This window comes from Empidonax traillii, unplaced genomic scaffold, assembly GCF_003031625.1.
Source record: "Empidonax traillii isolate 1590-97213 ecotype Southwest subspecies unplaced genomic scaffold, ASM303162v1 scaffold384:size1533304, whole genome shotgun sequence".
NCBI classification, from domain to species: Eukaryota; Metazoa; Chordata; class Aves; order Passeriformes; family Tyrannidae; genus Empidonax; species Empidonax traillii.
In genome coordinates this window covers 323,291-349,071 of record NW_020955577.1, presented here as the reverse complement: position 1 = coordinate 349,071, position 25,781 = coordinate 323,291, and positions in this window count along the sequence as shown.

Sequence of the window (25,781 nt, the reverse complement as noted above, 5' to 3'; positions counted from 1 at the left end):
TCAAAGTGATCTGCAGTGTGAAAGAAGCATGAAGTAAATACCTAAGTGTCTAGGTAGATAGAATGCAGTATTTAACTTACATATCATCATTAAAGAGTGATAGAAATACCAATAATCCTTAATTATAAAGTTAGGAAGCAACATTTCTATGACCACTGGAAAGCACCGGAAATTTATATTACTTTTAACTAAAACAAGCTCAGAGCTATTTGTGGAAGCATAGGTTAACAGATTTTTTTGTGCTTGAGTGAATTGAGTGAATTGAGCTTCAATTTAAAGCTAAGGTATCAGCAAACCCAGAAATTATAGAAGTAATTCTCTGAAAACTTGACAGCTTAACTGGAGAAAACCTGAATGCTGACATTCATCCTAGTCTTAAAGTATATGAAAAATGTCTCTATCCTATATCTTCTACATCTGGAAGCTAGTTGTGAGAAATAGAGATCACTAGTGCCTTTTAATAATAAATTGACTTTTCTTTCTGAGCTGCTTTTTGAAGTGGCCGTCTCAAATGATTCTTATCCTTGTTAAACTTGACAAGCTTGAACAAGATGATGGCAGGCAGCTAGTGTCATATTCGCTACAGAAGGGAAAGATTCCCAACAGTGGTTTCTGATAGAAAAGGTTATTATGCTTTATTTGTTATTTGTCCTAATTCTTCACTGAGGGAGGAATTAATGTATTTTTTTAACATAAATGTTGTTAATTGTATGTATCTACAGCTCTCTCTAGTGACAAAAAGCTCATAAAAACTGTAGCTCAGAACATTTAGTGACTGTCTGTTATTCTTTAAATAATGCAAATTACTCAATCTTCTTGTTTTAATCTACTTATTTCACGAATCTTGGTAGCTATGACCAAAACATGCTCTACTGACTCACTACACACTCAGTACTCCCAGTGATGTCCACAGAGATCGTGACAAAACAATACCTGTAAGATTTGGTCTCTAACCTGGGAATATTGCTGGGTTTATAACTCATTGTCGCAGTTCATTTTTGATTCCTACACAATCAACTGCAAGGTCTTCTCCTACGCTGAGCCTTGCTTGCAGACTGTGCTCCACATCTCTCAACTGGATCTATGGCCCATCTTATAATGCTCTGGTGCCTGGAAGGGCATTGATCTTTACAAGAATAAAAGGCTTCTATGAAGTGGATTCTCATCTGGCCTGGTAACTACTGTTTACAGTGGCATTAGTCAATGCTTTTGTTATTTTCAGCATTTTCAGCAAAGTGACAGATTTAGCTTCATTTCTTCATGCCCTGACAGAGATTTACTAAATGCAGCCCCTGAAGCACTTAACCAAAACTTAAAGTACTTGGCATCACTGTTGACTTTTTAAGACCTTCTCCATACAGTTCAGCCTTTCATATATGTTTCTTTCATATCAATTAATGTCAGCACATCCAAGTATCCATCCAGAAGAGTTGGTCAAACAGCCAGACTGATTCCCAAGTCGTGAATACTGCATAGCTTTTACATGGATGTGTAGGTGCTACCCCTATTTAGATTCATTTACTCTAGACTGCTTCTCTTTTTCGCCCCAAAACAAAACCACATGCACACTGCTGAAGCTCCCATGCCTTTTGACCTTGCCAAGCTTTGTTAGAGCATCTTATCTTTACACAATACCCACAAGCATGCGTAGGACACTAGAATCAGTGTACCAGAAACTCAGTGCAGTTTTGAGTCACAGCACCATAGACTAAGAAGATGTGACATATATTTCCATATCAAAACAAGAAAAACCTTTCTTTCCCCTCTTCACCGATGCATAACATCCCAAAAGGCAAGAATGGCCTTCAGCTAACACAGATCAATTTTCTTTCAGCTTCAATCACCATTTAATTACTGTTGACTTCTTTAACCTTTTTCTCTTCCTTTATGGATTAGATTCCTTTATACTCTATTGCCATTTGCTTTCTCTGTGACATAATCAAACTTAAAATGGCATGATAAAATTTCACATTTTTCTTCTTCCTTCCTACCATTTATGTTCAATTTACTTCAAAAACCAAATCATTTCTTGAGGAGAAAAGTATTTTTAATGAATTGACTTTTAACTTTATCTCTCTCCAGTATCTAGATGTCATTTGCTTTAAGCAAGTAATTGTTCAGATGACTGGATGGCATGCTGGATAAGAGCACTAGGTTTTCGGCTCTTAACATTTCAGGTGAAAAACACCCACGTGGCAATACATTTTGGATGCAATGAGTTTTGTTGACTCAGCTTCATCTTCAGCAAGTATTTCACATTTCACTAACTTGGGGCCCAGATAAAAATAGTTCAGTTAGCACTTTTTATCACAAGGAAACCATTGCTCAGTAGATCAGAAGAAGAATTATTTCTCTATTACTGTCTGTAAAACAAGTAGAACGTTGGGCAGAGATCCCCCCAGCCAAATCAGAGTACTCATTCCTTGTCACTTATTCTTTCTGCTGGATCAGATGCACAAATGTGTGTGCCACTGTGCATGAACTGGTGTAATTCAGGATAGAATATACATCCCCCTGCATCTTTTAAGTTGATCTCTTTGAAACACCTATAATTGGACATGTAATGAGCACAGTTTGTTTTCTACACCCAAAGGTTTTTAGGGCTCAGAGCTGTACACGTAACCACAACATGATGTAGATGCAAACACCTAATATCCCCTTTACAGGGCAATAATAGCACCAAAGATTTAGGCACTGAGCTGTTGAGCAGAAGGATTTTTTGTTTGATTTTAGGTTTCAAAGGAAAGAGTGGCTCTGTAACTAGTACTATACATGGTATAACTGCTTGTGACTCTGTTATCACAGATTTTATTGTGAGATTTTTTTTTCCCAAAAACATTTGTCCTTGAATTTCTAATTATCTTGGAGCAATTGAGTTACAAGTACTAGAGAGAATAAGATTTTGGAGAAGTGAGGATGCTCTGAGGTATGTGTCATTATTGGCAGCAACTTTGATCCTTATGAATCCTCTACCTATCACAATTAACAGATACCTTTATAAAAAAAGATTTATCTCACTGATGTCTATACAATCTATTTCTTCAGTTTTTCTACATCCCTTGTGTGGGATGTCATAAGCATTTGTGTCTTATACATCCAACCAGTAAGAATGAGGTCAATCCTTGAGGGAAAAATAAGACATAAAAAAGTACAAATTTTTATTTATTTTACATACTACTAATTTCTTTTTTGAAATAATAATTAAAAAATTAATTAATTATCTTTTTGTGTTAATTATACATTACTGCATAGCAGTAGGTTGTTCTTAATTCACTGGAAAATTCAGCTACAGTAAATTAAGAAAATATTAAAATAATTGAAATCAAGAGAGAGCATGGAAAATAAAAATAAAACATATCAAATAGAGATGAGAAAACATAAAGTATAATCCTTTTGAGACACCTAGTCTCTTCTTTCTACCACTGTGTTTTGTGTTGCTGTGTGTTCCTGCACTCTGTATACTACTAAACTGTGTGCTTAAACGTACACATCTGTATTTATAGCAGATGATGCAGCTTTCAGATTGTTTAGAGTGAGGATGAGCTTACTCTGAAGCGCTGTGACTGACCCCATTTAATAACAACTAGTATAACTGGTAATTGTCATCTGGATGGTTTTGATGATCTGGAAAACACCGTGCATGATCCATAACATGTTCTATTAACACAATCATTTTGAAATGCTCATGCCTGTGGATGTTAGACATCAAGACAAAATGTGCATATCTGAGTTTAAGAACGTCAGTAAAAAGCTCTGCCTGCAATACTTCCAGGCATGATAGAATGGCCTTTTAAAAGCCATCAATTTTAACTAAAACAGTTGGAATTTGTTGGATTAGCTTATAAAATACAGACCTTTCTGCATTGAGTCATTTATTTATATAGCTTGGTCGTAATACCCACAGCTATAAAAAATGTAGTAAATCAGATCTTCTGCCATTCCGTTTCATTCCTTCCTCACACATGTATTTCAGCACAACTGGAAGGGAAATCTATAGTTTACCTATTTTAGAAATAATTTTAAAGAGCAGTTTCTTAGATTAGCATTAGAAAATGTTAAGTAAATTACTATCACTTTAGAAGGATTTTATCCCCTAAGGTTCTGGGTTTAATATATATATGTAATGTACAATGTAATGTAATACGGTACTTTTATGTACTGGTACCTGACCAGAATCAGGAAGTAATTACCCTAAATTCTGGAACTTCTATAAGTTTCTTGGGAATTTTTGCAAAAATTTAACTTACTTTGAGATTTCAGCTAATATGCTTCAATTATGTTTTAAAACAACTTTATTCTTAAAAACATATATGAAACCCTCTCATACAAAGATTTTAAAAGGAGCTACAAAATCAAAGATCAAAATTTGGGGGGAAAGTCAAGAATAAGCTAAAGCAAATAACTAGATTTTATATAAGCCTGTGCGAATATAGCTCAAAAATGAGTAAAATTTCAAAAAAAAACGTTGCTAATGTCATAGACTAGTACAAAGTTTAATAGTACCAGTTACGTCTCTGCAATTCGCATTTAGTTGTCTGGTATAGACCAGGCAGTTATTGCAGTACAATCAGACAGCAAATATAATTTATATCACAGCTATCAATCCTTACTATGTAAATGACCCGAAAGGATTTTATCTGAACCATGTAGCATTTATTTCTGCTTTTTGTTGCTTTATCCAAGCAGGATCTGAAAACCCCATGTGAATCTGAAATCTTAACTTTTATAATAAGAGAAAATATATAAATATACTCTGATAACTGATGATTTTGGAAGGAAAAACTGTCAGTGGGACAAATTCTGAGGTATCCCACTGGGTCTTTATAGAAGTAATCATATCCAGGAAAGATCCCCGTAGGAAGTAGACTTCCCTACAAAGAGGGGCTGCCACTACAGTGTGACAGCGACTATTCCATGGAAAGAGTGAATTTTCTATGTATTTATGACATTCCTGAGCCAAAGGCCATGCTTGTTTGCCATTGCCATGAACACACAAGGCTCCACAATTCCCACTTCTTATGCCTAGCACTAGGGTAGACCAGGAGAAACAGACAGCTTCCTCCATAGGGGACACCTGAAGAGCACAGCTGGTGCAACCTGCTGTTGTCCAAGCACAGTCCCTGCTCCCAGGGAGTGACCTACACTGGTACCTTTTATACAGGGTCGGGCCCAATGCTGCTATGGAGAAAGTCTGGAGTTGCTCTGCAGTTTTAAATCAGGTTAAATTCACAGAAGCTTCACAGTAGACATCTTGTAGTTGCAAACAGTGTGTTTCAAAAGTGCAGTTGAAAACCATAAAGAACCCTGACTTTTGCCACTGCTGACTTCACTGGCCATGTATCTTTCTGTATATTACCTCTATTTGTATATTAGACCATTACAATATGTTGGTGTGCTCAGTTCAGACCAGACAGATCAGGGAAAACTCAAACCCAGAGATATGAAGGAACAGAAGATTAAAAAAGGGAATGTTAGCTTATTACTTCATCAAGTCAACCTCTAAAGTTTTCACTTGTTGTTTTTCTTTGAACATGAAATTTACTTTATTTTTTCTCCTCTCCACAATTTAATATTCAATTATTTAATATTCAATTATTTTGTAATTGGACTGTTTCATTTTCCTAACCACTAATATAATTATTTCAACTGAAAAAGAACTGATATTATATTAGTTCAACAGTAATTCTCAATTGCAGGAATTAAAAAATGCCATTTGTTTGATAGAAAACAAAGTTGAAAAAAATGTGTGGAAAGTTTCCTTTTAATATTTGATTATCAAGATGGCATTAAGGAAAGATCATACTCTTTAGGAATACCATGTATTTCTAAATTAGTTTTGACTCTTATTCAAGGTACAAGAAAATATTCTTGTCCTGCTGAAACCACTGCATACTAAGCATTAACAAATTAAAATTAATAAACATTTGGCCAAAATATAAACCCAGTAAGTTGCAGCTAGTATTGATTCTTATGACCCAAGAAATTATGTACCCAGAAGTACTGTTTTTCTGCCTCCCTGCCTCCAAGCTATTTCTTTCTCATGTTAGACTATTTAGACTCTTAGTAATTTTGACCCTTGAGTATATAATTTACAACCTACTGTCCTAACATAGAACATTCACTGAAAAAGTCAGATGCTTATATCATTCTTTTTAGCATCACCTGTACCAGATATGATGTCATTTTGCAGATTTCTTCAGCCTATTCTAAAGCTTTCTTTCTAACCACTCTTCAAGCTTTGCAAAAAGCAATCAAATGTGCAATCAAAATACCTTTGTTTTATGTGTTGTGCTTTATAATACTGGCATCCATGTGGTTCTCTGATATTTCTCTGTTTCAGTGAAAAGAGGATGAAGGCTCAGCTATCATACTTCCATGACCACATCCTCTTGTGTCCCTTTCTGGGGCATGGGTGTAGAAATGTCTTTGCAAACCTATGTCCCATAGCTGGAAATCACCTTCATATGTCATTGACAAAATAGGATACACTCCAGTCTGGGTTACTAAGTTTATTTTAGCTATTGACTAGGTTAGATGATGTATAGAAGAAGCAATGTATAACAGTGTTTTCAGTGAGAAGGGGACTTGCAGGTAACAACACCTGACATATCTCTGTTAATTCTATATACTAATTGAATTGAAAACCAGCACATTGTTCATGAACAAAGAAATAGCAGTTTTCCACTCAAAGAAAGCGATTGAGGGGGTGAGAGAACAGGGTGAACAGGAGGAAGGAAATACAAAAAGACACCTGCTCTCATTAATTCAGTGACTAGTGTCAGCACAGTCCTATTACAAAGAATAAAACCCATAATGAACACCCCTCAAACTACATTCACCAGGGGGAAAAGGGAAGAAATAATGTCATTCTGGTTGGTGTAGCACAAGGTTTGGGAAGTTGGTGCACTGACAAAGGAGAACTGATATACTGATATACTGATATACTTTGCATGAAAGCAAAGATGTGTAATCGGAAATGCTCATGTCGCCAAGTTCATGCTTTGCATGGAGTCTATTTTCGGTAGTGACTGAAGATCAATTGCTCCTAAGTACAGAATGATACACTGAGCTTCTCTTGTAGCAGAAACTTAAACAGCTATTTGCTCTCTCAATTCACCATGCACAAAATGCAGAGATCTTCACTGGTGATGCAGGAAGCATCCATAGCTCTGCGTTGTAGAACAGGACTAGTTAATGGGCTGCACACTGGACAGAAATCCATAGCCATTTTATTAATGGATTACTCCTATGAGAGCTTACAAACTGTCACGGGTTTTTTTCCAACTTTGAGGCATATGACTCACAAAAGGAGGATATAAATATTTTTGAGGCATGACATGAAGCTAGAGAAGAAAGCAAAATGCTAGAATAATAAGTCTCTTAAAAGTATACAGAATAGGTATTACACGTACCCTTTTGTATGTGCAGAAAAGATAGCTTATCCACAGGCTCCAATTGCCAATAAAAAAGCCCATCAAGTCAGTGCAAAGGAAGACAGAAACTATTGTCCTGTTAATACAAATTTAACTTTGGAGACTGCTGGAGTTTCTGCTTGAGCTGAGTAGGAAGGAGCAAATTACAAAATCCAAGGAGCTCAGTACTTAAGGATCCACATGAGATTTCAGATGGGCCAGCCAAAAATATTCTATTGAAATGCTTGTGGTCTCCAGTTGGCACTCCTGACACCTTCCCGTCTTCTGCCAGAACAGAGTTCCTGCATGTCACACAAAAAACACAGTCGTGGTGTAAGGGTTTTGATATGACAAGGATATATTTTTTCACTCAAATATAAATATGGCAGTTTATTTTGTTTGCATGTTACTTAAGGCTAGATGGGAAAAGGATAATATTTTGAGCTGGACTGCAAAAACATGTCCGCCAAATATGGCAGAACTGTTTTTTGACAGATTAGAAAGGATAAGTGCTTATATGTAATCTGTCATTTATTTGTACAAATCCATATTTAGCATGCAAATAGATACTTGTCACTGGACTCTATTACTATAGTTGGTCAAACCAAAACCCAAAAATAATGCCCAAAAATCTGCATTCCATTTCTGTAGCTCAAGCCTATTTCTGCATAAAAATGGCATTTTTCCAAGATTGTCACTACCAGTAGGGTTGTGGCTATATTGGAATCAAGTGTAATAGCCACATGGCATTTATTTAATTTTCTCTCTCTGTCAGCATACATGTTCTCCTCCCAGACCGATATCTGATAATTAAAAATATTTTTTCTATTTCTAAGAAGATTTAATCACTACTTCTAACTGAAAGTTAGTAGGATTAAGCTTGATTCAATAGGATGTGCTGAGTTCAACCAACAAGGAGAATTTCATAAAATTGTAGTATGGTTTGGGTTGGAAGAGGCCTTAGAGTACATCTGATTCCAGTCTCCCTGCCATGGGCAGGGACACCTTCAACTACCCCAGGTTGCTCAGAGCCTCATCCAACCTCTCCTTGAACACCTCCAGGGACACAGCAACCACACTTCTCTGGGCAACCCATACCAGTGCTTCACCACCATTCACCCTTTTTCCTAATATCTAATCTAAACCCCTCTCAGTCTGAACCCTTTTCCCCTTGTCCAGTCACTACATGCTCTTTTATATAGTCTTGCTTCATCTTTCCTGTAAGTTCCCTTCAGGGGCTGGAAGGGAGTCCGTATATATGGATCCGTTATGGAATATGGGCTTCTTTAAACTTCATCTAGAGAAAAGGCAACAAATCTGTGGTTTCCTTTCTGAAAAATATATCTGTGTTAATGGTTTTCCTAGTTGATACTGTTCTTTCTTTTTTAGCATTGCCCTCTGCTTTTAAGTGTCATCTAAATGTGCAGAATATACCAGGTGTTATGCTGAGACATTGGATCCAGGCGAGTTTTCAGGGACTTGAATAGCACACAGAGTCTGTAAGATTTGATCCCTTGAAGTTTCCAGGTTCCTAGCTAGTCACTGGGATGCAATTTTTCTCACCAGATCTCGAAGACCTAACAAGCTACGAATAAAGTCAGTGAAGAAGGCATGAAAAAGAGTAATCATTCCTTTTTCCAATAAACATTCAAGTAGTTGTGATGAATGAATTTCTGTGGGTGCACATTATGCTATGTTGATTATAGTTTTTTTGTTTTGTTTTGTTTTGTTTTGTTTGGGTTTTTGTTTGTTTGGGTTTTTTTGGGTTTTGGTGGGCTTTTGTTTGGTTTTTTGTTTGTTTGTTTGATGAGGATGATTATTAGACATCTGAAGTCAGATTAGGTTTATCATGAGACAAAACCAAAACTCAAAATGAAGTTTTGGATAATACAGGGCTGGGGCTTTGTATGTGAAAGGTAGTTATCACGTCACACAAGAAGTGGCTGTGATTTTGAACTGCAGTTTTCAAATTACCACATTTGGCACAGGGAAGCTGTATTCTTCACCTGACTTCTTCCTCAATCATTTTCTCTGACTAATTAAGTAATATTAACATGTAAATAAAGCTACTGAAGTGTAAAAATTATTTGGAGGTGTTGATTCCACATCTTGACATAACCATTAGCCTTGGTGCCTCTGCAGCTGAGAGGCAGTCAGAGACAGAATGGGAGCAAGGCAGGATAACGAGAGAGATCTTTTGGGTCCCCATTTGCTTCATTTGGGGGCAAAACATGCAGTTGAGTTGTGGGCACACCAGTGCTGATAAATTTAGTATCCTGCCTGTCTACCTCTGGGAGGCAGCCAGTATCAGCAACAAGAGCTCAGGGAATTCTCACTATGGGGAAATAAGATGACAAGGAAATAAGAACAAATAAAAAAAGGATGTTGGATCTGGGTTAGAGAAAGACACTAAATGATCAGGGTATAACAAACTTATTAAATCACCTATTTGCTGTGGCTGTTGATAGTTGTGATCTATTGTTACCACCAGGGACTCAGCCCTCCCCAGAGAGATGGTACTGGGAGAGTTGCACAGGGAGGTCACAGCTTTGTTTTTCCCAAGCTGTTTTTACTGCAGATTTTCCAAATACCAGGCAATGCCAGAAACCCTACATAACACAGTGGAGCTAAGAGGCCTTTTTAATTTTTGCCTGTTATCTTAAAGGGCTTAATTCTGCAGTACTATGTAAAACCAAACCCCAGCTATCTGGAAGTACAGCTGTCTTTATCTGACTTCAGTAGTACTCATAAGGAACTTATTGCCTCATTACCAAAACTGAAGCCAGAAATGTATTTGCACAGGGACAGAATGATCATGCCCAATGTCACATGAAGGACATTTGCTTTCATTATTTTTCCCTTGTCTCTTGTATTATTCACATATTTCCTCTTCTTTAATGTCTCTTCTCTTGATTATTAATGTATGAAGAATGCTGGCTGCACTGTTCAGAACATGACAACACCTGAGAAACCCCAAAGAAGCCAAGCATTGTTATGTGTTATTTATAGGATTTCAGGCTTCTCTGTATTTCCCTCAATTTCTGAGATTTGTAATTAAGGGGAGAAAGAATACCAACTCAGATTTAGATGGTAAAGGAAGCTCCAGAGCTCTGTATTGACCTATTTATGCCAGAGTGCCTCTTTAATCGTTAAAACATTTATGTTGTAGGGGGTCAGAGGCTTCATGTATTAATGCACAAAGTCACGGGACTGAGTTGAATAATTTATTAATTGCTTTTGTGCATCACACCTACGGCCTTTTTGGAGAAAGAGTGGAAGATTTAGTGAATTAAAACAGTGTGTTTGAGTAATTTAAACTCAGCACAAGTCATATGGGCAGCTGCAGAAGATGGGGTTGTTTGGCCTGGGGAAAAGGAGGCTCGGGTAGACCTTGGTGCTCTCTACAATTTCTTAAAAGGAGGTTATAGTGAGGTGGGGATCATTTCTTCTCCTAGGAAAGAGGACAGGAAAGAGGAAAGGACTTTAAGTTGTGCCAGGGGATGTTTAGATTGGATATTAGGAAAAATTCCTTCACCTAAGGGTTGTCAAGCATTGGAACAAGATACCTAGGGACTTGGTCAAGTCACCATCACTGTAGTACTTAAAATCATAGAATTATTTGGCTTGGATTGGGAGGGACCTTAAAATTTATCTAGTTCCAATCCCCCTGCCATGGGCAGGGACACCTTCAACTAGACCAGGTTGCTCAAACACCATCCAACCCGGCCTTGGACTCTTCCAGGGTTGGGACATCCACAACTTCCCTGGGTAACCTGTTTCAGTGTCTCACCACCCTCACAGTAAGGAATTTCTTCTGGAAAGTATTTTGAAATCTTTTTATGAATAATGTTACGTGGACAACATTTAACCTCAGTTTAGTAAGTCAGGCAGAATATATCATATCAGGGTCTTCCAGCTGAACAAATGCACGCAGCTCTCCATTCATAGCCAGAAGCAATGACCTTTAGAGACCTGAGCACTTCACTTGGAAGTGCTTTTCCAAAGGCATTTGCCCGTTTTCTGGAGCCAAATGGCCACTTAAGACCACTATGGGAATGACTCCTTCCTTTACTTAAACAGTTGGAGAAGATCAGAGCAACTGACAGAGTGCAATTACTGCTCAGGGTCTGGCTATTTTCCTGCCTTTTAGAGTGTCTGTAATCCCCAAACAAGGAGCCTTCTGAGGCTGCTTTTTTTTTTTTTAGAAAATGTGCTTATCACCTTTTTATTTCAGATGCCACCATAAAACATAGACAGAAGAATGTAAAACGTATATACAGGGCTACGATTGCTGTCCAGTTTGTTTAAATTAGAGAAACTCTATATTTTAAGATTGTACAAATAACTTATAATTGTTTGGATAATGAAACTAAAGATAACATGGAAGCTGTAAAAGGATATGACAAAACAAAGAGTGGTAAAAAAAAATACTTCTCAGTGGTATTCCATTTGCCTTAAAAACATAACTTGCTACCAGTTTTGTAAAATATTGTCACGCATTATGCCTAGAGACCCTCTGGAATCTTTCCATTCATAGTCTTAATTTTTCTTGTAATGTTTTAAGATTACTTTTTGTCAGAAAGTTTATTTATTAAACATATTCTAACAACTTCTTGATCTATGCAGTGCCAGTAAGTCACAATGTTCACTTATTTTTCTATTTGCCTGAGTTTTCTATTGAGTAATTACAAATTAATTGCATAATACTTATAGAAACTTGCCAGTGAGCTGTGTGATTGTTTGTTACAGCTTTGTGGTCTTGCTGCTTTCCTAATTTGGATGATTCTCTTTCAAAAAAAAAGTGAAAGACCCTCAAAGATAAGCTTCACCATGAAGACTGAAGGTGTCTTCTGAGGGGTGTCAAAAGTGACAACAAACTTCAACATTAACTTGGAAAGTTGCCACTTCACTAGATAAAGAACCACTCCAGCAACAGGTACATATAATGAATATTTAAAGGAATAAGGTATAGGAGAATCTTGGTAAAGTCTTTTGGAATTTGTTTCCCTCTGTCTTCTTAACTCAGCATAATAATTTTCCTCCTGTTGCTACACAAACTACCAGGCCACACTACCCACCATCCCATGATATTTAGTTGATACCTACTGCAATTGATCAACTGGACACCAATCAAACAAACAGAGGAAGTGCCTAAATGCTGCAATTCAAAAGGGGGACTGAAATGCAGTCAGTAACTTTAAAAGATGTTTCCAGTTAGCCAGCCTTTCTGGCACAGGTAGAGATAAGCTCAGTAATTCCAGATTTTTCAGCTTCTTCTTCTGCTACAAGGACCCGATTTCCTGGTTCATTTTAGAAGTGCCCCCTGCCAATACATATCTGAATTTGTCCAGGATGACTGCAACTGCTGGCAAATTTCTATATAATGTCCCAACAGTGGCTTGTACTTGGTATTAGTACTTACCCACTTCTACTGGAAATATGGGAATTGATATGTCACTATGAGTGCATTTTCATTTTTCCCAATGTTTTAAACTATTGCATGCTTAGCTATCCTGTTTTTTCTATTGCCAGCCTATAGCAGGAGCTGGTGTTACATCCGGCACAACCTTGCACTTGTACGACTGAATTTATTCAGGTCTGTCCATATGACAGCACTCACTTCCTGCTTCTTAGGCCTCAGGCCCCCTCAGACCTCATTCTGCATCATTCATCAGCCCATTCTATTTTGTACACCAAAATGATTAATGAAAACATGAACTTAGATCAGTTCTGAGGCTAAGCTTTGTGATGCACGTGACAGCTATTAATTGGTACTTTTTGCAGCAGGATCCTTTGCCATCACCCTTTGAGCCAGCTCACTATCTATTGCAGAATTCATCTATTATCTCTATGTTCATCTTAACTAATTATTTTCTATGTGACATAGTGTCAACTGCATTTTGAAAAGCATATGAGTTCTAATACAATTCTTCTGTTAAAAATCTTTTTCTGCTTAAAGCAAACCTATTACCTTGTCAAGGAAGGATATTGTATTATTTCAGCATGATTCATCTTTAATAAACCTGTTTTGAACTTTATGCTACTATTAGACCTTTACTATTGGTATCATTATGAATATCTACTGCATTTATTATATTCTTTACTCTCATATTTCATAACTGAAAAATTTTAGATTCTGCTGATTACACTTGTTCACACTTTGTGCTGACCTGTTATTCCGGAAAAATGGATTAAGAAAAAGTGCATGAGATGGGATGCAAATATTAGAAGTTTACTCACAGAGCTTCCAAATCTTGATTTATAACATCAGAAACAGTTAAAGATCAATGACAACTATATTTCCAACCCATTTGCATTTGCATTACCACAATGAGTTACGTGAGGAGGCAAAGGCTATAACAGACAAGAGTATTGTTTTAACTGTCAGCGTACTTTTACAATGCCTGTTGGACCCCTAGGGTAATTTCCACTCCCCTCAGGGTCACACACATCCAGACCCTACTTGCTAGGTGGAGACAACACAAGAAACTTCCACAGGACCTGCAGGCAGTTGTGGTCCAGGCTTAGGAGGGCTTGCTTTGTCCATGTAGCATCCTTCCATGTAGCATCCTTTCATCCCTGGGTCTCTCCTACAGCACTGGTGAGAGCAGGAGGCACAGGCTGCCATGACCCAGCCCTATAGCACTGCCAGCTTCCTAATTTTGTTTCCCATGGTGAAATAATGAAATTTGCAAATAGGAAAAGAGATAATCCATGATGTCTGATCTGAAATGAACTAACATTTTAGATTGACCCTTGCAGGAAGATTTGTCTCTCTCTGCCACTATCTGGGAGATTAATGTGGTGAGTATGTATGGCTGTTAACTGCCTGTGTATGCCAGTGAAAGAATTAATAAATGTTTTGCAGTTGTTCAGTCACAATGAGAAAATTTCAGTCAATTGGCATTTTTAATATAGAAATTAATTGTAGACTTCAGCAAGATTACACTGATAAGATAAATGACTGCTTCAGGCACTCCACAGCTCGTCTCTATTTATAGCTATATAGCAGAGAACAGAAAAAAAAAAAGAAAGGGGATGGGAGAGAAAATAAATCCCCAATGAATCGCTATTAATTGCTTTGCAGTGTACTGACTCACCATATTCTTTACCAGAATACTGCTTTCAATAATTTTATTTTTTAGGATTCATCTAACTAACTGATTAAATCTACATCGCACCCTGCCTTGCCTGGTGGCCAGCAGAGAGAAGGGGGCACTCCTGGGACCTGATGATCTGTCTGTTTTCTGACTCCTGCTTTGGGCTGAGGTGGATTGCTCCTTAGACTAGCAAGGGAGCTCACAGTGATTAGCAGAGATTTAGCTCTGACCTATTTTAGATGTTTATATCTAAGCCAGTGAGTCTTTTCATTGTCAGTGGTACTATTCATTGCCTTAATTTCCCATAAAAAATTGACTATCTCCCCTGATCAAAGACAATTTTTCTGTTAGACCTTCCAATACGAGAGGTGTACCATAATGACTGACAAGATATAAGAAGTCGTGAGTGCAAGAGAGTTAAACTCCTTGCAAAGACAGGTGTTGCAGTGAATGTCAGACAGCTCAGGTTGACAAATTCAGTTCAGCTCACTCAAAAATCTGTAAACAGTGATATTGGCCCAGACTTTATGTGTCTCTTACTAGCAACAAAGTCTTGGAAAAGCTATTGGAAAACTCTTGAGAAGTACTTCAGTATTTCTGATTCGATTCTTAATCAGGAAGTATAGAAGAAACAGGGGAAAAAAAGAAAATAAATAAATAAAAAATGTTTTTAAACCAGCGACACTAGCTCTGATGCTGCATAACAGAAATGAACTGTGTCTCTGGAAGGAAAGAGCAGGCTTGGCTTGCCTGGCACAGTGGCACATGCAAGAGGCAAGAGGGACGTGCTTGGAAAGAGGTTGTATTCCTGTCCCACTTGCAAATGCCGGATTATTTTCACAAAGATGAGTGAGCTGATCAAGAGCTGATACAGAATTTTCTCTCCTTGTTTTTCCTTCCCTTTGGCCTGTTAGGGCTCAAAGTCAGAAATACTTGTAATATTCCATGATTCATGAGATGATAACTCAAGCCGGTGCAGATCAACACCACAGCCATGGCTAGAGCCATGTCATGAAAAGCTGCAGCCACTGCAGCAGGAAGGGAGAGCAGGGGGAGGACAACAACAAGTTGCTTATGAAGGATTTCTTGTAGGTGGCTTTGCTTGGGGCGTCACTGTCTTGGGGCTCACAGAATAAGTACCAAACAGAGCCCAAGGATTGTGCTGCTGAACAAATGTCAGTGAGGCTGCAGAAAAAAACCTCTTTCTGACAGTCAACGCAGATATCACTGGTAGTAATAGGAAGGATTTAAAAAAAATAATGAAACACTAAATTTGCACAAAGTCTCCAGCATCAGGGATGACATTGACACATGCACTTAGTATGCTCTGAGGGATGGAGAGGGTGGAAAGGTGGCTGAAGTATTTCTTGAATTCACTTCTCACCCTGTATGTCTACAGTTTTAACAAAATTAGGTTTTTTCTACATTCACATAAATATTATCTACAAAGGAATGTAAACAACAGTAAAAAAGTGGAATGTGGATGCAGGTCTGCTCTTTGAGGAATGCCTGCTTTCTGAAGACATGCACATGCACACAGTCCTGCAGCTTACAGACTGTAGCTGTAAGATCCCATCAGATATACAGAGCATAACTTTCTATGCAAGAGCAAAGAGCAAGCCCGTTATGACTTCATGCTTCACATGCCTTAAACTGCAATTTCTAGCTCTATCTATACAATGCTTTCAATAAAATTAATTGTGTTCTTCCATTACTGTTGGGGAATTGTGAGTGTTGATAGTGTCCTATTGCTCTTACCTTATTGGCAGTTCCCTATCTATAGATTTTTCACTTGTGTCATGTTTGTACTAGGAAATGTTCCCTAGAGAGAGAGCTCACTGTTGAGCATCTGTGTTGTGTCTAATAACATGCTGAAGTGAGAAATGTCTGTCACAGAACAACACTATGATGAACTACCATGGAATATACCCTCCCAGCCCTCTTGGGCAGCATTACACAATATATCTCCTAAAGACTTGAGAAACCTGTAATATCAAGTAAGGCACTGATTGCACAGGAAGGCAAATGAATGAGGATCGCATCCAGTTTTCATCAGGCTCTGTAACTGCTTTTCATTTTAAGAGATTTTGTAGTGCTCTGAAGTTATAATTTTGAAAAATTAAGCCTATGAAGGAGGGCACTGTACAAGGGATCTGACTGGAAATCAGAATGAGACAAAAAAGAAAAAAAAAGGGAATGATGGGGTTAGTCTTCCTTCCTGACCCTTGACAACAAGTGTGTGTTGGTGGCTACGAACCTGTGTTCAGCTCCTCATAAAGTGCAACATCACCTTTCTCTTTTTAGCAGTAACTTTGCATACATTCTTATTCCTGTGTGAGGCACCTTGAGCCCTCCTATTTTCTCACAGGTGGAGGACAGCAAATGTTCCTTCTTTCCTCTGTTGCACCTGGAGCTCAGTTCCCTACTCAGTGAAGGAGAAGCAAAGTCAGCAGTTTTTCAGAAGATTTACAGTGATCTGACACAAGATGCATTTATTCAAGATGCACTGCTAAGGGGAATCAGTCATGCTCCAGAGAGCTCATGCAGCTACACCTCCTTGAGATGGCTGAGAGTCCAGCTCACACTGCCCAACACTGCTGTGTACAGACAGAATAGTCACTTCTCACAAGAAACACCATGAAAACTTACAAAGCCATATTCATCAACAGGTGGGAAGAGCACTTTTGATGGAATACAGTCAGACAAGTTTTTGGTACCATTTCAGCCTCCACTAGGCTCTACAAGAGCGTGGGATGTATTCTTTGCTGGGGGCCTATAGAAATCTGACATTATTTTAAACAACAGAAAAGATGTGGGAGAGAAGAAAGTGAAATCTTTTAATACTAACTACAGTTAGGAAACTCCCATTGAATATTATTTGTAACAATAGTCGAAGCTAGGACCTATTTTTCACTTTCTGAGGACACTTGTTTTTATTAACACAGGTGTAGGCAGTAATAAGTAACTGCTTAAAAGTATTTAATGTAAAATCACCACTCTTAAACTAGCAGGAACACACCTTGAAGTTGTCATTTCCCTCATTAACACATATAAACACTTAAATTACCTATAGCTATTTAAATTTGTTTTATTCTGAATATACTTTTTTTAGTATTACGTGCCTCACCCACAGTTTAATTCTGGAAAAAATATTTGCTGCAAAAGATATTTACTGAAAGGTGTTTGTATCATAACCTGTTTGGCAGCAGGTAAACTGCTGTCAGTATTAGCCCGAACAAAGGCAGAGGACCTGTAGCTCAGCATCCGTCACATCTGATGACAGCCTGGCAGAGAGAAAGGGCACATCCTCATGGCTCAGAATTTCCACCCCATGTCAAGCTCTTCATAATAAAATCCTTGGAATCCACCTGCTAAAGCCTTTGGTCTAAGAAGCATGCTTATAAAAGCCTCTGACTTTGAGGTCTGCTTTCTGGAACTAAATCACATTATTTCATCCTCTGAAGGAAAGCTGACATTAGTGGGACTTGGTGGGTACTTTAAAGGACAGAGTTTGACCCGCTGGCTTAAGAAAAAAATAAAAAGAGGTGGAACTTGAGGGTTCAAGTCCATATTACTGCTTGACAAACTGAAAGGAGTGAAATCATTGTCTTAGGAAGAAAAATAACATTTTGCCTGCAAGACCTATAAATCCACATCCACAAGTGCATGTTTCATATTGAGGACTTTGTAATATTCTGGTACTCAATCAGTCCCTCGGTACTTGGTAGCTTGGTCAGGAGAGATGCACCCTCATTTTCTCCAACTTTTTGTTAGAGGTGGCAGAAGATCTTATATGCAACTGCTTAGAATTTTTACTTTTTAACCATCTTTAGGCATTGAAGAAAGTCATGCTGGGTGTCTGGCTCTGGATGATTTTCTAGAACAAAGTTTCAGCAAAAGTAATTCTCCTGGCTCCAGGAATGAGGTTAAGGGAGGAAAAGGCATTGTTTTGTCCATATGAGCCCAGGAGGGACTAGTTCAGATGGAGACTGAGAGGCTCAGCAATGCAAACTGCTCCAACTGCCAGCTCTACAACTTTAAAGCCCCAGCATGTGTGAGCATACTGGATAAAGAAGTCCTCCCCATGACTCCAGCTGCTGGCTGTATCACTTCTGACTAATGAGAGGCAGAAGCAGAAGAGGAAGAAAAGTGGCATGAGAAGGCAGCAAAGGTGCCAAAGATAAATGGGGGGAAGGATGAAAGGGGAGCACTAGTCTGTAAGACACTTCCACCAGCACAGGACCCGAGATCTCATCCTCAACAGTCTGCTATCAACAAACACCTGTGAAACCACTGATGGAAACAGCATGGCAGTCTTTTTGGGAGATGGCTCAAACAGCATTCTATTGCCATCAGTTCCTTCAAGTCACCCACTACCAGAAACCCGGAGCTTTTACGCATCCTGAGATTGTCAGGACATAACTTGGACATTTTCATCTTTAATTTTTTAGAAAGGGAGAAAATTAAATTAGACTATTATTAAAAGAACACCAAGATTGCAATGTCAAGTACTGAAGACATAAGAAATGCAAGTCTGGTTGTGTGATGGACTTCCCTCCTTTGTTTTTCTGCTACTCATGTGAGAGGACAGTGCTCCAAAAGAAGTGACTACATGCTTATTTATTTTGGGCACCCTGACTCTTTCAGAACAGAGGATAAGTATCATTTAGAGCATGAAAGCTGATGGGTGGATGAGAGATTGGGAAGGATTGCTTCATTCAGACATAGAAAATGTCTCCTGGGTCATACAAGGCACTACAGGATGGTTTCAGTCTTATGATTCTCATTTTGTTTTCATGAATCACAAATATTTTCCACTGCAAATGAAGTCACGAAGAGCTGTTTTTTTCATATATAAAATTCTATTGTAATGTTAAAGACCATATAAAATTGTCCCCAATTTTTTAAGGGAGAGGTGGTGTTTTCATGAGATCAAAGGAGAGAAAAGGCAAAAAACCTCCAAGTTTTCAGGACTGCAAGTTCATGGGGCCTGGAACAGCAGCAAGTACAGCTGTAGACTTTAATGGGAAGAAAATAAACTTAAAAATCATACTGTTAAAGACTGACATGAAGAATATTTTCAAAGAGGCCAGATTGAAGCCAAAGCAAGCCAATTCTAGTCTTATTTTGTAGTGCTGAATATTTGACCTAACAGGCATATAACTTAGAGATCAACATGTTAAAGTTAGGTATGTGGAAATACCAGAGTGGGATACAGTACCTTGTACCCTCCATTCAATCATTTTTTTGAATTTATGTTAGATTTTAATGACTGAAAGACAGTGAAACATTGATGATCTCCATTCAGTTTTGGTAGATATAGATGGTAGATGTTTTGGTAGAAATCAGCTTCAGCTGAAATTATGTTTTATGGCTAAGAGGCAGAAAGCAGTTGGGAACTGCTGACTGCTTTTACCTAGTACTTGAAAGACACCTCTTCCTGTTGAAAATCAAAAAGTTTTGGTAAGGGAAGGGAAAAAAGCAAGTCAAGGAAAAAGTAAGAAGGAAAAAATAAGTCACGTTTTCCAATGTTCTTCTTCCAGCATTGTGCTGAAGCTAATTTAATATTTTGTTATTGCAAAGGGAATTCAAGAATCAGAATGAAAACACCAGTGAAGAGGCAAAATAGAAGAATGAACATATATTTCTTGTAAATATTTCCAAATCTAGACCTATACAAAAGTTGAAGCTTACCAAGTCAGTAAAACATATTGCTAAATTCAGAGAATCCTGATATTTTGCGTCTTCCTTATTGCACAGTTATCAAAAGATAGAGCTTAACTGTTTCCTAAAGGCATGAATGTAACACTGAAAGTATTGAGTAGCCTTCATCTAGAAATTCTTCTTGTCTTTCATACCTGAATATAGAAAAACAAAGCATAGAATAGGGAGGGGACAAAAAAAAATAACCATCCCCTCCCAAAAAAACCACAAACAAACAAACAAACAAAAAAACCCTTTCACAACTTACAAACCACATGCTATATTTTTTTATTCTTTATACCTTGCTTCTCTGATAAAAATATTTTCAAAATCCAGTGTGGAATTTCCATTCAAATAAAAGAACACTTCAAGGAAAGCAGCCCTGGGTATTGCAGGTACTCTCCTTGTTAGTGTTATTTCTAAAACTGTAGAAGCTATCATTTTAGCATTAAAATTTTCTAGGCTTAGAATAATTTCATCAGTTCTCTAGAGCATGACAAAGAAAAGGAGACATAAAATCAGAAAGTTATTAACCGCTCTTTTCTATCCCTTTCACTAGAAAACACTAATAAGGTGTGTCATTACATTTTTAATTGGAATTTTTCTGGAAGAAAATAATACCAAAAAGAACAAAAAAACCCCACTAAACCACTTAATATGCTTTGCCAGAAAACATATTAATTTGTACGGCTTGGATTCTATCTGCAGCTGATATTCTCTTTAATCAAAAACACTGAACAGAATCAAAGAAAAAAATGCTGATTTATATTTTATTGCTCATGCTTTATCTTTCTCACTTGCATAAAAGTCATATTTTCTGCACTTTTAAGAGATCTTAATTTTAATATGTTAACACAAACACTTGTATGCCTATTCGATATACAAATACCTTGTATAAGTAAATAACATTGCATGCACACAGATGCAGATATATAAGCATACAGATACACAAATTTCAATTATTTTTAAAAATACATCAAAGAAAGTTACTATTGTTATCCACCAGCTGTGACCAGAACTGTCTCTTTAACATGCTGCATTTAATGAGACATTATGTTAGCATTCTTGCTCTTTGTGTTTCTCTGAAAAAAAAAATCTATATTAAAATCAGTAAGGGAATTATGTAAATAAAGTACCAACCCTGATGAAACAGCAATTATATATCTCAGCAGCTGCGTACGTCCATTTATGATAGATGATTAACTAGCAAATTGTTTGCATATTTGTTTTATGGAGCATTTGGCAATTTAACTATTAGCTATGAAGGTTTAGCCAAAAGTCATTAAAATGCTTAGACTAGTATAGATCACAGCTGGTACTGTTTTAGAAAACTTATAAAATGCCAATATGTAAGAACTACCTTAAAGCAAAGGATTGCATCCACAGAGGGGTGTCCATGTGATGTGAGTGGATACCAGACTGGGCACTAATCCACCCGCTTGGTGCTTAGTGGGCACTCAAAAGACCCAAGCTCTGGATTCTGATCCAGTTTGAGGGGGACTTTAACCCTAACACCCATGCCACTAACATCACCTTATCCTTTTGTCCTTTTGATAATCTATGAGGAAAGATACCTTTTAGTCAGGACAAATTTGAGAAAACCTCTAGAGCTTCACAGGTAGATCTTGGCTGTTTGAAACTTGGATTTCAGCTCCACTTTCACGGACATCTAACATAAATAAAACAATTACAATGCTACATTGGCACTAGGATCATTACAATACAGAATTCTCTCTCTTTTACCTAGTGAACATGCAAATTTTAGAAAGAATGAAGCCCCCTATCAAAAGGTGGGGAAATCTTTTGCAGTACGAGTTAAAATCTGCTCAGGAAGGAGCTTGTATCTTGTTTTCCTGCAGTTTGAGAAAGTGCACTGATGACACCTGAGCTGTGGGAAAGAGCAGGCAGCCTCTTCAAGGTGTGACTGGGGTGGCTGAAGATGTCACCACCTTACCATTGTCATCACCCAAAGATTATTTCTGCTATCATGGAGCCAGTGGAATATAATTGTGAGTTGCCCCTCTTTGTCTTTAGTGTCAAATTAATAGTTTCAAGCGGTAAAATCACACTGAGCACTAAAATAGATGAGGGCTTTGGTGTATTTTCATTCAGCAGATGCTGCAGCAAGCAGCATCCACCAGCGACGGCTGCCTGAAAAGCACATGGGTTGCTCTGAAGGTAGTACATTCAGATTCTGACTGAAGTCAGCATGGGCACTCCTTTTTGGATTTTAAGATTTGTCTGAAAGTTGTTCATTGGTTTGGTTTTTTGTTTGTTTTGTGGTGTTTTTGGTGTTTTTTTTTTATTTTTATTCAGAGAGTCAACAAATAGTTCTCCTTTTACTGTACTTCATTATTTAAATAAGAAGTATAAAAAGGGGCAGTTGGTCAGCACACAGCTGTATAACTCAAGAGAGAAGTTGCTCTGCTTAAGACAATTTGCATTAGTGAATCCCAGCATGTTCACCATGCGTACCCCTACTTTACTGTAAGGGAAGGGCTGATGGTTCTCCACTGACCATGCAAGACCCACTTCTCCCATCCCTGACTTCTTTCCACAGGTCCACTTTGACAATCACTTTCTCCGAGCACTACACTGCAGATACAGCCCTTGTTTGCAGACACACTCAGCTCTGTGGCGTGCATGAGCAGATGTCATGACTGAAGTGTTGCCCCGTGACCCTCCCCTGCGTGACCACCCTGTATCCAGACACAGTCAAGCTCAGAGCAAACATTGATCTGCTGGTGCCGATACCCAAAGAGTTCAGACAGCTCTAGCTGTTAATTACAGACACAAGGCTTACACGCTGTTTAGTGGAGAATAAAAAGCATCAGCATAAGCTCACATGTGGCTGCAGCTGCACTGCTGTGGATATATATGTATGTACATTATTGATGCACCCTGCTGGCTTCTCCTTGCCTTCTGCCTTGCTCTCACAGACCTTCCCTCACCTCTTCCCACCCAAAAGGAGACATCTGAGCTCAGACTGCAAGTATTAAATTTATAAACATTATTTTTGAGGTTTGAGGCAAAACAGAAATGAGCTCATGTTCCCAAAACCATACTGATTCACCAACTTAACATCAGTATATTAGCCCATACCAGTTAAATTTTACTGTGAATGTTAGCAGTGGAGTTTAAATAGTAAGCTGCACCTGGCCAAAAATCCACTGCCTTTATTTCCTTGAAATTCCAACCACAAAACACATTTTTCTTGTGTTCTTAACTTGCTTCAGCAGCAACCTCACTGGCGTCAGAGTTAACCTGGAAGATTCATAAGGAATTAGAGAAATACACTGTTTGCTCTATTGGTGAAAAATACTTTCCAGGAACAGTATTTCCTTCTGTTCCCTCCTCTCAAATTTCTTCCAGCATGTTGCTATGCTGGCTCTGTGTGTATTCACTTAGTTTACACTAATGTAAACTATGCCTATGGCAAGGAGTATTATTTGTACTCTTTTATAATGTAGTTTTGTCACTATGGACATAGCAACTCACGCAAATGATCTTCATTACAGAAAGCTAACAGGACAGATGAGTAATTCATCAAGACAATCATTAAGTCCCAATGAGGTGGGGGCTATGCTTTTGAGTCCAGCTATAATTTATCCCAGCAAACTTGATGATACATGGCTGTTGTTGAGGAAAAATGGAGAAAACTTGAGCACAACATACTGCCTGTGACGGGGTTTGAAATTTTTTCCCCTTTAACCCACTGTGGAGCTGTCTGTGAGAGTCATCAGGTGAGTTGTCTGTCTTGCAACAGTGCTGGGGGACTGGAATGCACTGTGGGATACCCTGTTAAGATAGATTCATATAAAATATCAGATTAATCAAGTTCAGCCTTTATGTCTTCCTCATTTTTCCCGATTCAGTGCACAACATGATGATGATTCCAGCAAGAAAAATAGAGGGGGAAAATCTGCTTGAAGAGTTGCCTTCCTAAATTAAGCAGGATAAAGAGGTGACCTGAATTTGTTTGCTTGTCTTTAAATAAAGAACTCATGAAATCTTAAAAAGAAGCTTTTGATGGTAAACAGTGACTTTGCCTATTTAATGCATCTTAAAAGTCTTACCCTACCTCCCTCCAACTCCAGATGATGGAGTGGCTTCCCAGGGAATATGTGCAGGGACATTGCCTTCCTCAGGCTCAGAGCTAGCAGTGGCTTCAATCATCAGCCTCTAGCCAGTCTGGCTGGAAAAAAAAAAAAAGCCAACCCAAAAAGTAAAAGCATAAAAGTCTTTCTGATGCATGAAGAACTGTTAGGTGTCTCTGGGCTCCCTTGCTGGCTCCACAGCAGGCACTGCTGGCCCCACTACTCACTCTATCTCTAATCTACGCATACAGTGCAGCTTTGACGGATGCTGCAATCAGTAGCACTAAAGATAATGTGAACTGATTGTCTAAATTCAGGAGAGAGCCTTAAAATCTTGTTGTCTCAAAATTGCTTATTTTGATGTTTTCTTATTTGCCTTCTGGGTTTGAGTTTCCAGAATCGTGCCAGTGATTGCTATCATGAAGTCTATAATTTTTTTCCTAAAATGGGACCTCAGGCTGCCATTAATAGCTTTTTTACACAGATGAGGCTTTAAGAAAAATATCAAATATTTTAAGACTTGTAATAAAATCTCGAGAATTGCCAACATTTTATGTCACTGGCTCCCTTGCTGTCTTCATCTCTTCCTGCCTCAAGAAACCAATTCATCTATGTCAGATAAGAGCCAGGACACATGATATCCATCCAAAATCGGAGTGCATAAAAACATTTTGCAGCTCAGGCCAATCTCATCTCACTATCTTTAATAACAGCTCCATTTTAGAACATTTGAAGAGTAGAAAATTAAGAGTAAACAGTAATATTATCTTCTGATTAAAACATGCTCCAAATATACTCTTATTTTGAAAGAGCCTCCTTTAATATACTCTAGAGCTTTAGATATTATTACATGGCAGAGTGAACTGTAGTCCTACTGAGTGAAGTGTTAGATACTGAATAAATAATTTTGATTTGACTAGGAAAAATGGTCGAGGTCTTTAACTACTGTCATAATAGAAATAACAAATCATCTTGATGGTTTTGATTGGTTTGTTTGTTTGTTTTATTGAAAGATTATTTTTTCAGTGAGATACCTGCTTTAACATGAATTAATAAAAGAAATGTATTTGAAAGCAAGAATCTGAATTTTCTTTGAAGGATCAGAATTCTGGAAAGCAAAAATATTTATTTAATTGACTATATTTTTTATGCGAAGAAGTTGTTTAAGCATTTCTGTTTGTAAGTGTACATGTGTACCAATTGTTTGTTTGTCAGTTTATTAATAAAGTAAGAAAAATAAAGTGGCCTTTTATTTATTGCTATGATGGGAATACTGCAGAGCTGCAATTGAGAATCCCACTGTAGTAGATGTCACAGTGAGAGAAAAATCTGTCCCTGCTCCAGGATGCATACAAACATAGACACCAGTCAGAGGAGAGAGAAATGAGTTAGGGTGATGAGGTCACATTAAAACCACAGAGTTTAGCAGAAAAACAAGAGTCAGCCTGCCAAAAGATCAGTTTTCAGGA